The sequence below is a fragment of the Rana temporaria genome, chromosome 13, assembly GCF_905171775.1.
Source record: "Rana temporaria chromosome 13, aRanTem1.1, whole genome shotgun sequence".
Lineage (NCBI taxonomy): Eukaryota > Metazoa > Chordata > Amphibia > Anura > Ranidae > Rana > Rana temporaria.
The window spans coordinates 112,230,680-112,246,153 of record NC_053501.1 but is presented as its reverse complement, the minus strand read 5'-3'; the positions used below and the strand labels follow the sequence as shown (position 1 = coordinate 112,246,153).

The 15,474-nt window shown below is 47.4% G+C and overlaps 1 protein-coding gene across 1 annotated transcript in view; it reads right to left on the bottom strand.

Moving 5' to 3' along the window:
* The window catches only part of VANGL2 (VANGL planar cell polarity protein 2), a 132,071-nt gene that overhangs the window by 43,809 nt on the left and 72,788 nt on the right, over window positions 1-15,474 (bottom strand). The window contains exon 2 of the mRNA XM_040333050.1: window positions 5,906-6,069. The gene's annotated coding sequence lies outside the window, so the exon portion shown is untranslated. The remainder of the gene's footprint in view (window positions 1-5,905; window positions 6,070-15,474) is intronic.

Here is a 15,474-nt window from a genome sequence, read left to right as displayed (position 1 = left end):
CCCATCTCTGTGCAGCCTCATCAGCGCCCCTGGGTACAGCCCCATCTCTGTGCAGCCTCATCAGCGCCCCTGGGTACAGCCCCATCTCTGTGCAGCCTCATCAGCGCCCCTGGGTACAGCCCCATCTCTGTGCAGCCTCATCAGCGCCCCTGGGCACAGCCCCATCTCTGTGCAGCCTCATCAGCGCCCCTGGGTACAGCCCCATCTCTGTGCAGCCTCATCAGCGCCCCTGGGTACAGCCCCATCTCTGTGCAGCCTCATCAGCGCCCCTGGGTACAGCCCCATCTGTGTGCAGCCTCATCAGCGCCCCTGGGCACAGCCCCATCTGTGTGCAGCCTCATCAGCGCCCCTGGGTACAGCCCCATCTCTGTGCAGCCTCATCAGCGCCCCTGGGCACAGCCCCATCTCTGTGCAGCCTCATCAGCGCCCCTGGGCACAGCCCCATCTCTGTGCAGCCTCATCAGCGCCCCTGGGCACAGCCCCATCTCGGTGCCGCCTCAGCAGCGCCCATGGGTACAGCCCCATCAGCGCCCATGGGTACAGCCTCATCTCAGTACAGCCTCATCAGCGCCCATGGGTACAGCCCCATCAGCGCCCCTGGGTTCAGCGCCCCTGGGTACAGCCCCATCAGCGCCTCATCGGTACAGCCCCATCAGCGCCTCATCGGTACAGCCCCATCAGCGCAGCTGGCCCCCCTTCCCATAGGTGCAGCTGCCTCAGCCCCACCCCCATTGGTGCAGCCTCATCAGTGGCCATCAATGAAGAAAAAATACTCATTTGCAAAATCTTTTTTTTTTAAATAAAACGGTGATTCTGCAAAGCAAATCACAGCGAATTCATAAACATTCCACAAAAAGGAAAAGCAACAAACAGCTGGAAAGAGCAATATCTATACAGGCGGGCTTAAAAAAGGGAAAAAAAAAAAGAGAATTTTTGGTGAATTTAAAAACATTCTATGGCAATGCCTTCAAGAAGGCGCCATTCTTGCTCAGGCATCATAAAGGGTCTCCTTAGAATGAGATGTCACAATCTTGATGGCATGTTCACAAATGTCTGACACAGATCAGTCCCTGCCTGTAACCTCTCAACAAAAAAACAAAAGCAATAATAAAAATAAAAAATAAATTCTGCAACTGAACCAGTCACTAGAATGAAGTGCCGAGTTCTAATAATGGCAGACAAATCCCCCTCCCCCCCTCCCATCCGATCATCACCGGCTACCAGTCCAATCCCAGATTATATGCAGGCAGAGAAAAGCTCCAATTACACCCTGCGGAAGGCCAGCTTTGCACCTTTCACCATCATGGCCGCAGGCACTCAGCCATGCCAGGCAAGTGTTCTTGCCCAGGGGGTAGAACAGCCGGGATTGGAACGTGCCACCCTCCTTCAGCATCACAGCAGACCTCCGAGGCAAGCGTAAAAGGAAAACAGAATTCAGAAAGAGAAAGAAAGACGGGAGCAGCGGGTGTACAGACCCGGGAACTCAGCACAGGGATGGTGGGAACCCCTCATAATGGGCACAGCAGGTGTACAGACCCGGGAACTCAGCACAGGGATGGTGGGAACCCCTCATAATGGGCACAGCGGGTGTACAGACCCGGGAACTCAGCACAGGAATAGTGTGAACCCCTCATAATGGGCACAGCGGGTGTACAGACCCGGGAACTCAGCACAGGGATGGTGGGAACCCCTCATAATGGGCACAGCGGGTGTACAGAACCAACAACTCAGCACAGGGATGGTGGGAACCCCTCATAATGGGCACAGCAGGTGTACAGACCCGGGAACTCAGCACAGGAATAGTGTGAACCCCTCATAATGGGCACAGCGGGTGTACAGACCCGGGAACTCAGCACAGGGATGGTGGGAACCCCTCATAATGGGCACAGCGGGTGTACAGACCCGGGAACTCAGCACAGGGATGGTGGGAACCCCTCATAATGGGCACAGCGGGTGTACAGACCCGGGAACTCAGCACAGGGATGGTGGGAACCCCTCATAATGGGCACAGCGGGTGTACAGACCCGGGAACTCAGCACAGGGATGGTGGGAACCCCTCATAATGGGCACGGCGGGTGTACAGACCCGGGAACTCCGCACAAGGATGGTGGGAACCCCTCATAATGGGCACAGCAGGTGTACAGACCTGGGAACTCAGCACAGGGAAACCAAAAGAATATTAATTATTATTAAAATCTATATTATTATTTTTAATAATAATAATAATATAGATTTTAATAATAATAATAATAATAATAATAATAATATAGATTTTAATAATAATATAGATTTTAATAATAATAATAATAATATAGATTTTAATAATAATAATAATAATATAGATTTTAATAATAATAATAATAATATAGATTTTAATAATAATAATAATAATAATATAGATTTTAATAATAATAATAATAATATAGATTTTAATAATAATAATATAGATTTTAATAATAATAATAATAATAATATAGATTTTAATAATAATAATAATAATAATATAGATTTTAATAATTATTAAAATCTATATTATTATTATTATTAAAATCTATATTATTATTATATCTATCTATCTATCTATCTATCTATATATATATATATATATATATATATAAATTTGTTTTATTAAATTATATATATTTTTTTTTTTTTATTCTTATTATTATTGAAATATATATAATTATTATTAATAGTTTAAACAGAAATACAAAACAGGGCTAAAAACTCTGCAAAACATAGTGGTCAGACACTGGGGCCAAGCCCGGCCTTTCCCAATGGTCAGCAGTAGTCTGTACAATGGTTGTCCTCCAGTATACAGGAGGGATATTAACACTCACAAGAGGAACCAAAGAGAGCTTAACAATGGTGAGATAAAAAAAAAGAAAAAAAAAAGGGAACCAAACGCCCCCCCCCCCCCCCCAGCTTCCAGCCAGCCACCAATTTCTAAAGCCGCCCTTCCCTCCACACTTCACTTGTTGGCGGACTGGTTTTTCAAAAGGGAGCTTCGCACATAATCCGTCGGGGGATAGACTGCACACGGGGCTTTTCTGGCTGGATAAAGAACTAAAGATTGATAAAAGACGGCCATCATTCTATTTAATACGACATAACCTACCCCCTTCCCCAGCTGCACATCCTCATCTACACTTTGCTATGCTTTTTCGCCCCCAGAAGCAAAGAGAGGAGACGGGAAGTCTTGTGTAAGCTCCAAGTTGTGACCTGGAGGATCCACGGCATTGGTACTCCCAGAACCCCAGCCAGGGCTTCCAATGGTACTCCCAGAACCCCAGCCAGGGCTTCCAATGGTACTCCCAGAACCCCAGCCAGGGCTTCCAATGGTACACCTAGAAGCCCTACCAGGGCTTCCAATGATACACCTAGAACCCCAACCAGGGATTCCAATGGTACTCCCAGAACCCCAGCCAGGGCTTCCAATGGTACTCCCAGAACCCCAGCCAGGGCTTCCAATGGTACTCCCAGAACCCCAGCCAGGGCTTCCAATGGTACTCCCAGAACCCCAGCCAGGGCTTCCAATGGTACTCCCAGAACCCCAGCCAGGGCTTCCAATGGTACTCCCAGAACCCCAGCCAGGGCTTCCAATGGTACTCCCAGAACCCCAGCCAGGGCTTCCAATGGTACTCCCAGAACCCCAGCCAGGGCTTCCAATGGTACTCCCAGAACCCCAGCCAGGGCTTCCAATGGTACTCCCAGAACCCCAGCCAGGGCTTCCAATTGTACTCCCAGAACCCCAGCCAGGGCTTCCAATGGTACTCCCAGAACCCCAGCCAGGGCTTCCAATGGTACTCCCAGAACCCCTGCCAGGGCCATGAAGTGGCTGGTGCCGTGTTCCATCACCAGGGAGAACAAGCTCTGGCTTAGTCCAAACTTAGGTTAGGACTGAAGGCTTCTGAAAAGAGAAGCCTTTACGCCCAAACACTCAATCAACTGAGGCCAGGGCAATAACTTAATATATTCATGTGGTCATATTAGGCCAATGCCATCACGAGCATCCCCACCCTTTTGTATACATGCAGTTGTGGAGGGAAAAATGCCCTGGCAGAAATGGAGGGGTGGACGGACAGCGGCCTGGAGGGACAGCTTCTTTCTAGGTGGAGTCTAAAACTAAGTTCAGGCCAAACTCATGCCTTAACACCATCAGTTATCCTTTGTGCAAAAGAGGAAATATTCTTCCCAATTGCCTGGCTTGTTGCCAACCTGGATTGTCCTTACTACACTCTTGACGTCTGCCCACGACCTGTGTTCACCTGAATGTTCTTCTGCCTAGAATTTCATGTACAGTCTCCATACCACAGTCATTCTGTTTAAGTTCTTCCCTTGTTGGGGGAATTTCTAGGGCTATGACCTGATGACCACTACCCTCTGGAGCTCTGATGGAGACCAGCGGTCACTTGCACTCCACACCTGCCAGGAGTATCATAACAGCAAAAAATTTTGCCAAAATCTTCTGTGAAAATGTACGTAAAAAAATAGTGAAATCTGCAGGCTAGCCAGGCAACTTGCATTTTTTTGTACAACAGCTTCCCATCGTTTTTTTTTCGCAGATTTAATGCAATAGGATGGAAAAACTATCATTACAAGACATTTTTCCCTCTTAATTATAAATGTGAGCACAAATCTTGACATCCACCCTACACGGGAACCACCATGGGCATCTGCAGGTAGGGGCAATGGGGGGCAAGCGCCCTCCCCCTTGAATCAGGGATCAGCAAGGTGTCCGCCATAGGCATGCCTGAAAATCTGCACCCTGTACATGGCACACGTCTGAAAATCTGCACCCTGTACATGGCACACGCCTGGAATGATCTGCACCCTCTACATGGCACACGCCTGGAATGATCTGCACCCTCTACATGGCACACGCCTGGAATGATCTGCACCCTCTACATGGCACACGCCTGGAATGATCTGCACCCTCTACATGGCACACGCCTGGAATGATCTGCACCCTCTACATGGCACACGCCTGGAATCCGCACCCTCTACATGGCACACGCCTGGAATCCGCACCCTCTACATGGCACACGCCTGGAATCCGCACCCTCTACATGGCACACGCCTGGAATCCGCACCCTCTACATGGCACACGCCTGGAATCCGCACCCTGCACATGGCACACGCCTGGAATCCGCACCCTGCACATGGCACACGCCTGGAATCCGCACCCTGCAAATGGGACACGCCTGGAATCCGCACCCTGTACATGGCACACGCCTGGAATGATCTGCACCCTCTACATGGCACACGCCTGGAATGATCTGCACCCTCTACATGGCACACGCCTGGAATGATCTGCACCCTCTACATGGCACACGCCTGGAATGATCTGCACCCTCTACATGGCACACGCCTGGAATCCGCACCCTCTACATGGCACACGCCTGGAATCCGCACCCTCTACATGGCACACGCCTGGAATCCGCACCCTCTACATGGCACACGCCTGGAATCCGCACCCTCTACATGGCACACGCCTGGAATCCGCACCCTGCACATGGCACACGCCTGGAATCCGCACCCTGCACATGGCACACGCCTGGAATCCGCACCCTGCAAATGGGACACGCCTGGAATCCGCACCCTGTACATGGCACACGCCTGGAATAAAGTCTTAAAAATAAATACTTGCGAGTCGCGGCCAAGCCCCTCTCCTTCATGACATTGTCAAAAGGGGGCGGAGCACGGGTGACCTTAAAATGATGCCCCCCCGGAAAAAAGTTCTGCGGACGCCCATGGGAACCACACATGTACGGTATATTCGTAAGAGCTACACACTTGGCGTAATCAGGCTGACACAATCATGGCCAAGGTAAAGGAGGAAAACACGTCCAGATTCACAGGACGAAATAGAGGGTAGAGTAAATGAACATCCCAAGCCACTCACCTAGTTAGGAGCAAAATACTGATGCACTTTGATTGATCGGAGAAAGCCTACGGTCCTTTGTACATCCTAAAAGAGGAAGATCGATTCAGAAACTTGAAATCATGGAGTCTTGACCCCCCGAACATCGAGATCCCTCAGAGCCAACTCCTTTTATAACACGTTATCTGTGAAAAAGAAGAAGATTGGAGTCAATTAGCTAATGAAAGAATTCATTAAATTGATGCCAAGGGCTAAGAAGGAGAGATTAGGATTATGTAGAGCAAAGAGCAAGTTGTAAGGCGCCGTAAGCTCATCACAAAGTTTTTTACTGATATGGAGCGTGTAGAAGTGTAATTTGGTTTGGTGACCAATACTGTGCCTTCTTCAAAGCACCCAGCTGTGCAAGGGAGGATATAGGGCTGTCCTATATGATATCAAGCCATTCTTGCCATCAAACACACATGCCATTGCCTGCAAAAAAAGATTTTCTCCTCTTGGTATAAAAGTTTTGCAAGATGGGACTGAGTGAAGCTGCACCACTTCAACAGAACCCAAGACACAAAGCAGTCATGTACCGGTACAGGGACAAGGCAGATAAACCCTGGTACTAAAATGCAGGGCCGTCTTTAAAAAGGCAGGGTGAAGGGGCAGCTGCCCTGGGCCCTGTCATTGTTGGGGGGGGGGGGCAAAGCTGCTGCTTCATACTTGCCAACTATGCCAGTTTAAATTGTCTCTTGAAGTTTTAGTCCTGTGCTGTGTCCCGATATCTCAGTGTGAAGTGCTGCTACTAATGCTGCCCAGCTCTGCCCCATTGTTGTGTACAGATGACTCACCTGCAGAACCTGTGTTTACATGTTAATAACCGTCATATGTAAATAGCGGCAACATTCATATGTTAATAACATGAGCATTCATATGTAAATAGCGGCAGGATTCATATGCAAATAGCTGAGGCCGGCAACATTCATATTTAAATGAAGGCGGCATTCAAATGTATATCATGCCCAATCGCAGTGAAGAGATAATGTGCTGTAACCTCTAGCAGCCAGTGAACAGTATTACTGTACAGTAATCTCTAGCAACCAAAGAAGATATCATGTGCTGTAACCTCTAGCAACCAATCAGTAAGCCGTGATGTGTGCTGTAAACCTCTAGCAACCAGTCAGTAAGTGGTAATGATATGGTGTAACCTCTGGCAACCAATCGCAATCACTGCCTGATCTGATACAGTAAACTGATTTTAAGTCTAGCTGATATTTATTGTATGTCTCAGAGCAAGTGGAGAGCAAAATTGCATGGGGGGGGGGGCAGAAAAAACAAGACCAGCAGGGTCAACAAATAAAAAAACACAGTATATGAAGCCCAGGGCAACCATCAGAAATATTTGGGCCCCTTACAAAGCTTTAGCCATGTGTCCCCTGGAGAGAGAAGCGGGGGGCATAAAATTATCAACAGGTACATCTCCGAAGGTCCTGGTCCATCATACCTGTCTTGGCTACCACTTTCACCAGAACTTAGTGTGGTATATAATCTACTCCACTACGATATATCTCCTGCCCACATAATAACGAGGCAAGATCTTCCCACGGGTCCCATCTCTCCCAGCCTCCTTTTTACAATTAAGTAAAACGAAGAACTTCTGAAGATTACAGATCTTAGATAAGAAAAAAAAAGAGACAGATTCAGAGGGGGGGGGGGGCAGAGGCGGCTCTTTAATTAGGTGGTAACCTAAGGCCTCGCACTCACAGGGGCCTCGCGGCCACCTAACTTGCCCAATACATTACCCCAGGTTTGAGGGACAGTGCTCAGGCAGCGTTAAGAGCCCTGACAGGCGCGAGGCCGCCAGCGTCCCCAACAACCAGTGAATATCGGTGACACCACCCCGTGTGACGTCAATGACATCACAAGGGGGCAGGTTCACCAGGTGACATCACCCTTAGTTATTAAAGAGCAGGATCTGGGGGCTGCCTTGTTAAAGGGGGCTTCCAGATTCCGATAAGCCCCCTGCCCAAAGACCCCCCCCCACAACCACTGGGGAAGAGGCTCCTGTCCTTGAATTATTCTTCCCATCATGGGCGTGAGTGGGGCGCCATGTCAAGTTTTGCCTAAGGCCTCACAAAGTCTAGAGCTGCCTCTGGGTGGGGGGGTTGTTAAAGGTGGGGTGGGGAGGGGAGCCCATGAACATGGATCCCTGGGGTGTCCAGGGTTTAGCGTGTTAGAGCTTTTATTAGTATATGCGTTGTCAAGCAGAGAAGTAGGAGGGTAGCCTCAAATTTCAGGTACCTGTGTCGTTACCCATGAGGGCCTGGCCTTCGCCTGAGAACACAAATAGGTTCCACAGAGACCAGGTTTTAGAGTACCTGTCTCGGTGTCTGGCTGAGTGTATGAGGTCTTCCATTTTGTTTATGTCTGACTTTTCCAAGCCATAGGGCAATGGTCGGTGGGTGTGGAGACTTCCTCGGGAGGGGGTGCAAGCTTTGGCAGCGTCAAGGAGATGTCGGAGCACAGATTAATTATAAACTCTCGCCGGCTGTGGCAAATTTTTGACTATTCAGCTTAATGTCTCCAAACTGCGGCCCAGGGGCTGGATGTGGCCCTTTGCTTGCCTTTACCTGGCCCTTGGGCCACTTTTTCTTCCACTGACACCAACAATGGGGCATTATTCGTACTACTGACACCAATGATGGGCCACCATTTCTCCCCCTAATACCAACGATGCATTGTTTATCCCCACTGACGCCAGGACAATTTCTACTGCCAATGGCCACAGTCCGGCCCACCTGAACTTTGGGGGGACAGTAAACTGGCACTTTGTTTAGAAAGTTTGGAGGCCCCTGATCTACTGTTTGAAGCTCGGTGACGACTAGTCTGACCTGTAGTGAAATCCTGATTGATCATAATAATGACCAGAAGGGCACAGAGTCACATCGGCTGCTTTAAGGGATTAGTCAATTAGCTCATGTTAATTTATGTTTCTGCACAGGTGTATTGTTAGAGTAATATGGAGCAGGAGAACCTCCTCCTCTTCTACTGTATACGGGAACCACCTCCTCTTCTACTGTATACGGGAACCACCTCCTCTTCTACTGTATACGGGAACCACCTCCTCTTCTACTGTATACGGGAACCACCTCCTCTTCTACTGTATACGGGAAACCACCTCTTCTACTGTATACGGGAAACCACCTCTTCTACTGTATACGGGAAACCACCTCCTCCTCTACTGTATAAAAAACTGGTATTCTGGTTCTAATAAAGAGTCCATGTTCAGCAATCAAACAAGTATTGCCTTGTTTGTCGTTGATAGCGGTTGGAATATCCGATATCTAGATTCGGACTTGGAGGAAGTGGTATATTACGAAAGCACTCAAACGGAGTGTGGGACGTTTCGTTACATGGTCCATAAGGGAGTTGGGTTGACCAAAGGGCCGATTTGATTATACTTCTATGATTAACGAAAAAGGATCCTTAAGCCAAGAGCCTGGTTGTCCTTCGTCTCTCCTCAGAAAACCTCCAAGCTTACATATTTATAAAGGAACAAAGCTAAATCCATTTAATTTTTCTCTCCTGCGCCTATAACCACAGTTCCCGGCAGCCGGGCCGGTGCAAAATGGATTATGTTTTTACCACGGAAGAAAAGAAACAGCGCGCATTATCGACATGCATTATGCGGAAATAAGATTAGCCATTCGGCGCGTGTAAACTGGAGAGAGGATATATGTTCTATATTTTTCGAGAGCTGCCAGCTTGCGAGGCGGAGTGATGAATGGAGGGTCTGCAGGCCTGTCCACAGATTAGCACTTGAAAATGGCCGCCGTTCCGCAAAAGGCCCCCCGCTCATTGACTGACAATGGCCCAGTGAAGAGAGAGGCATGCGGGCTCCGTAATGAAAGGCTCAATTTAAAGGGGGGGATGATTATTAATTCCTTCCTGGCTCTGGAAATCCAAGCAGACGTTAGGAAACCCTAAACTGCCTGTCTCACGATCGCACTCGGCGAGTTCATTACCTCATCTCAACTCCATCTATCATCGGAGGCTCTCGGTGACTCCGAATATTGAACAGCCTCCATAAAAAAATCTCGTTCTCAGTAATCCGCTATCGCATTCCACCCTGTGGAAACAGGCTATGAAATGTTACTGTCAGGGATAGAAGGGATTGATGGGAAGAAGGAGGAATTTCACGAAAGGCATAACTGGGAAATGCAATTTATTCAAAGCATATCGGAGCGTGCGAAAAAGGCCATATGGTTACCAAAAGAAGAAAAAAAAAAATTGAAAAATAAAAATAAGACCCAATATAATTTTTGGAGGGATTGCCGAGTTATTATTCATACCAGCGGCAGTTGGTGTTTATGATCGTGCTATGGAAATCTGCCGAGAGGACGTGTGGCGGGGGTGCTGGGAAACAAATTGCATTCTTCTTTCCAAGATCAGCTGCGATGCTAAGTGAGCTAGAGACAAGATTTAGCAAAGCGGGAAGAGGGGGGGGGGAAGCGCTTTCGGGGATGAACAATGAGACACAAACATCAAATCTTCTGAAAGAGGACCATCTTTTAGAACAAAGCATGTAGGCAAAGGACACGCCCCTGAGTTACACAAACTACAAAGAATATACAAACAGGATTGGTTAATCCCAGAAGGGCTTTTTTTCCCCTTTGTGGAACAAAGCATGTAGGCAAAGGACACGCCCCTGAGTTACACAATGAATATACAAAGATTGGTTAAACCCACAAGGGCTTTTTTTTCGCCTTGTAGAACTAAACATGTGGGCAAAGGACACGCCCCTGAGTTACACAAACCACAAAGAATATACAAAAAAAGGACTGGTTAAACCCACAAGGGCTTTTTTCGCCTTGTAGAACAAATCATGTGGGCAAAGGACACACCCCTGAGTTACACAAAGATAACAAAATCCACCAGGGTTTTTCTTCCTCCTCCTTTTGAAACAAAGCATGCAAGCAAAGGACATGCCCCCCAGTTACACAAATCATAAAGGAATATACAAAAATGATTAAAACCACAGGGGCTTTTCTTTAACTTACTCAAGGGCGTGTTTGTCTACATGTTTTTTTCTAAAAGCTGGTAAAAAAAACAAAAACAAACAAAACAAAACGAACACCACCACCACCGTTCCGAAAAAAGCATGTAGGCAAAAATCGACACACCCCTGAGGTAGACAAATCACAAAAACTATATAGAAACAATGTTTGATTAAAACCACAAGGGCTTTTTTTTTTAACCACCTTTTAGAAAAAAAGCATTCGGGCAAACACGCCCCTGAGTTACACAAGTTGAATATACAGAAATTATTGGTTAAAAACCACAAAGGCATTCTTTGACCACCCCTTAGAACAAAGCATGCAAGTAGTAGGACATGTCCTCAGGTTACACAAAATTACAAAAATTATTGGTTGAAAACGCACAAGGGCCTTTCTTTCGCCTCCTTTTAGAACCAAAAATGTAGACAAAAGGACACGCCCCTGAGTTACCAGAACAAAAAAAAATAAAAAAAATATATACAAAAAATTATCAGGTAAACCAACAAGAGTTTTTTTTTTTTTTTATTCACCACTACTTGGGCTTTCCCATCTAAACGCTCAACCATTTAGGAGGTTGGATAAAAGGATCAGAATACATCATAGTTACCGCGCATGTATAGCCCAATAGGAAGTAGACAGGAAAGGATTAGAACCTCTGTCAGGGTTTTATTGAGGTCTGTGCATGGCTGTATAAATTTACCATCTCTGTCCTGGTGACCACTGTCACCAAGACAGAAGATAATAGAAAATGGAAAATGTTAGAGTTGTCACCAGTATGATAGAGTTCAAAATCAGTCTTTATTAGATAAAGAGTAGAAAAAAAAGTGGGCAATGTGTTTTAGGTGATAAAGGGGGAGCTTCTGAATCCCTGAAAACGGTTGGCCTTTTTTCTACCAATCTAATAAAACATAAATGTTGGACTCTTGACCATTGGTGTGGCATCCCTACTCCTTGTATAGTAAAAAGAAAACCATGTGGGGTCCCAACCCCTCACTACTCTATCCAAACATTTTCAAAAATTGATATGCATACACTTTCAATATATCTTAAACCTCCTCAGAAATTTTCCGTCTAAGGCAGTGATGGGGAACTAAAGAGGAACTATTGGAAGTCATCAGGAGAAAATAAAGTCAAAGGGGCAGATTCAAATAGAGATACGACGGCGTATCTCCTGATACGCCGTCGTATCTCTGAGTTCCGTCGGTCGGATCTATGCGGCCGATTCATAGAATCAGGTTCCGCATAGATCTCCCTAAGATCCGACAGGTGTAAGTGACTTACACCGTCGGATCTTAGGCTGCAATTCCCCACCGGCCGCTAGGTGGCGCTTGGTTTTTTTATGCGACGAATATGCAAATGCCGATTTCCGCCGATTCAGAAACAAACGCCCGCACGTCGCTTTTTTTTTACGTCGCTTGCGTTCGGCTTTTTCCGGCGTATAGTTACCCCTGCTATGTGAGGCGTATCCTATGTTAAGTATGGCCTTCGTTCCCGCGCCGAGTTTTGAATTTTTACGTCGTTTGCGCAAGTCGATTCAAAAAAGCGCTGGACGCAAGTTACGCTCACGCCGAAACCAATGACGTCCTAGCGACGTCATTGGGAGCAATGCACGCCGGGAAAATTCGCGGACGGCGCATGCGCAGTTAAATCGGCGCGGGGACGCGCCTGATTTAAATACTACACTCCCCCTAGCCGCGGAATTTGAATTCTGCCGGGGGATTTACGATCCGCCGGCGCAAGTTTCGTGGTAAGTGCTTTCTGAATACTGCACTAGCCTCTCAAACTTGCGCTGGCGGATCGTAAATCAGATAGATTACGCGGATCTTTAGATCCGCGTAATCTATCGGAATCTAGCCCACAGCTTTTAAACACATATAAGGAGGGGGGAGGGGAGATGATAGGGGCTAAAAAGGGGATGGATTAAGAGAACTAGAAAAGGAATGGATGGCTGGAGAGAGAGCTGAAAAGGAACGGATGGATGGAGACAGAGTTAGAAAGGCATAGATGGATGGTTTGGACAGATCTTGAGTATGCCGTCCAGTACGGGTCATCATTTCTCAGGAAGGATGTGCTGAAAGGGCAACAAAGCTGTTAAGGGGACTTGAGAAACTCAGTTATGAGGAACAACTACAGAAAAACCTTAAAAATATTCTCCCTGGAGATACAATATACAAAATATCTAATTTGTGATTCTAGCATAGGAAGAAAATTATTCAGCCTCAGACACACAAGACACGTGGCCACTCAATGAAGTTGGATGAGAAAAGGTTTAAACCTTAAAACTACATATGGGGTTCTTTACTGTCAGAGCAGTAAGGATGTGGAACTCCCTTTCACGGTTGGTGGTGTTAACAAAAAAAAAATAACTCTTAGATGGGCATCTTGGCTAACAATATACAGGGATATAGGAAGTGATATTGGCAAGCACACCCACAAAAGGTTGAACTGGATGGACTTTATTCAACCTTACCAATTATGGATGGCTGAAAAGTCAGAAAGGAGTGGATGGCTAGATGGGGCCAGCCAGGAGAGAGCTCCCTAGAAAGGGACGGAGCCAGCCAAAAGAGAGCTCCCTAGAAAAGGGGACGGAGCCAGCCAAAAGAGCTCCCTAGAAAAGGGGACGGAGCCAGCCAAAAGAGAGCTCCCTAGAAAAGGGGACGGAGCCAGCCAAAAGAGAGCTCCCTAGAAAAGGGGACGGAGCCTGCCAAAAGAGAGCTCCCTAGAAAAGGGGACGGAGCCAGCCAAAAGAGAGCTCCCTAGAAAGGGACGGAGCCAGCCAGGAGAGAGCTCCCTAGAAAAGCGACGGAGCCATCCAGGAGAGAGCTCCCTAGAAAAGGAACGGAGCCATCCAGGAGAGAGCTCCCTAGAAAAGGAACGGAGCCAGCCAGGAGAGAGCTCCCTAGAAAAGGAACGGAGCCAGCCAGGAGAGAGTTCCCAAGAAAAGGGACGGAGCCAGCCAGGAGAGAGCTCCCAAGAAAGGGACAGAGCCAGCCAGGAGAGAGCTCCCAAGAAAGGGACAGAGCCAGCCAGGAGAGAGCTCCCAAGAAAGGGACAGAGCCAGGAGAGAGCTCAGTAGAAAGAGACAGAGCCAGATGTAGATGAATGGAGAGAGTGCTAGAAAGATGGATGAAATGGATGGACAGAGACTTCTAGAAAGGAATTGAGGGATGGAGAGGGAGTTGGATAGAAATAGATGGATGGATAGAGGGAGATTGCGTTAGAAAGGGATGGATGGGTAGACCGGGAGAAAAAAACAGAGGTGGAGAACTTTAGAGAAGTGGGAGAACACCGAATAAAAAAAACGACCAATCTATATTAGTCAATTGTAAATTTTTGGAAGGAGATGAACCCATGGAAACCTACATTTGCACGCTCTCACACCCCACACCTACAGTCTACAGAGTCTTTTAAAGAAGAAAGCAAATAGAAAATAGGAAATGTGTGTAAAGTGATAACAAGAGCAGGATCCCAACACCCCAATCCCCCATAGACAGGGCAATGATTGACCAGGAGAGGTCAGGAGGGCAGTAGAATATTCCCGGAGCCGACAGACAACATTCCGAAATATTTATGTCCTGCTAAAGCGAACAATGGCCCCCATACCCCCGCTCTCCACAAAGGGTTAACGGCGGCCTATGACAACGAGGAACAATGCGGCCTTCTATTCCCGTCTCTTGTTATTGTAGAGGGGAGAAGACACAAGGCTCAGGTATGAAGAGGAGGGACAAAGTACATTATCCGTGAAATGGCACAGGCCGCCAGACAAAGAAGAACGGGGACCGCGTACAAAGCGCAGGCCCGAAGGGAAGACTGTGTGGGAAGCCAATGACAGACGCCCATTATGTTACGGGAGCGAGCGACAAAGACGACACGCAGGTTATCTAGTCTGGCCCGGTGATGCCTCTGCTTTCGGCAACACACGATCGATCGCGATGCAGAACATCAAAAAGTAAAAAAACGCAAGGCTGCTCCAAACCAGATAAGAAAATAATGGCTGCACACCACAGGAACGTTCCAACCATTTTATTCCCAAAAAATAGCAATAAACAGCCAAGAGAATGGCCCGGATTCACATACATCGGCGCATATTTATGCCGCCGTAGCATATCGAATATACGCTACGCCGACGTAGCACAGAGCGGCGAGCACAGTATTCACAAAGCACTTGCTCCCAACGCTGCGCCGTCGTAACGTAAATTCCTAGGCGTAAGCCGGCCTAATTCAAACTAGGTGGAAGTGGGCGTGATCCATTTAAATGAAGCGTGACCCCATGCAAATGATGGGCCGAACAAACAGCGCATGCGCTGTCCCATGGCCGCATCCCAGTGCGCATGCTCAGAATCACGTCGAAAATACTCCAAGATACGTTGAATCATTGCCTACGACGTGAACATAACCTACGCCCAGCCCTATTCACGTACTACTACGTAAACAACGTAAAATACGACGGCTGGTCCATACCTTAACATGACTTACCCCTGCTTTATGAGGCTTAACTTTACGTCGGATGTACGACTTGCGTAAACCGCGTATATAAATGCGCCAGGCGCA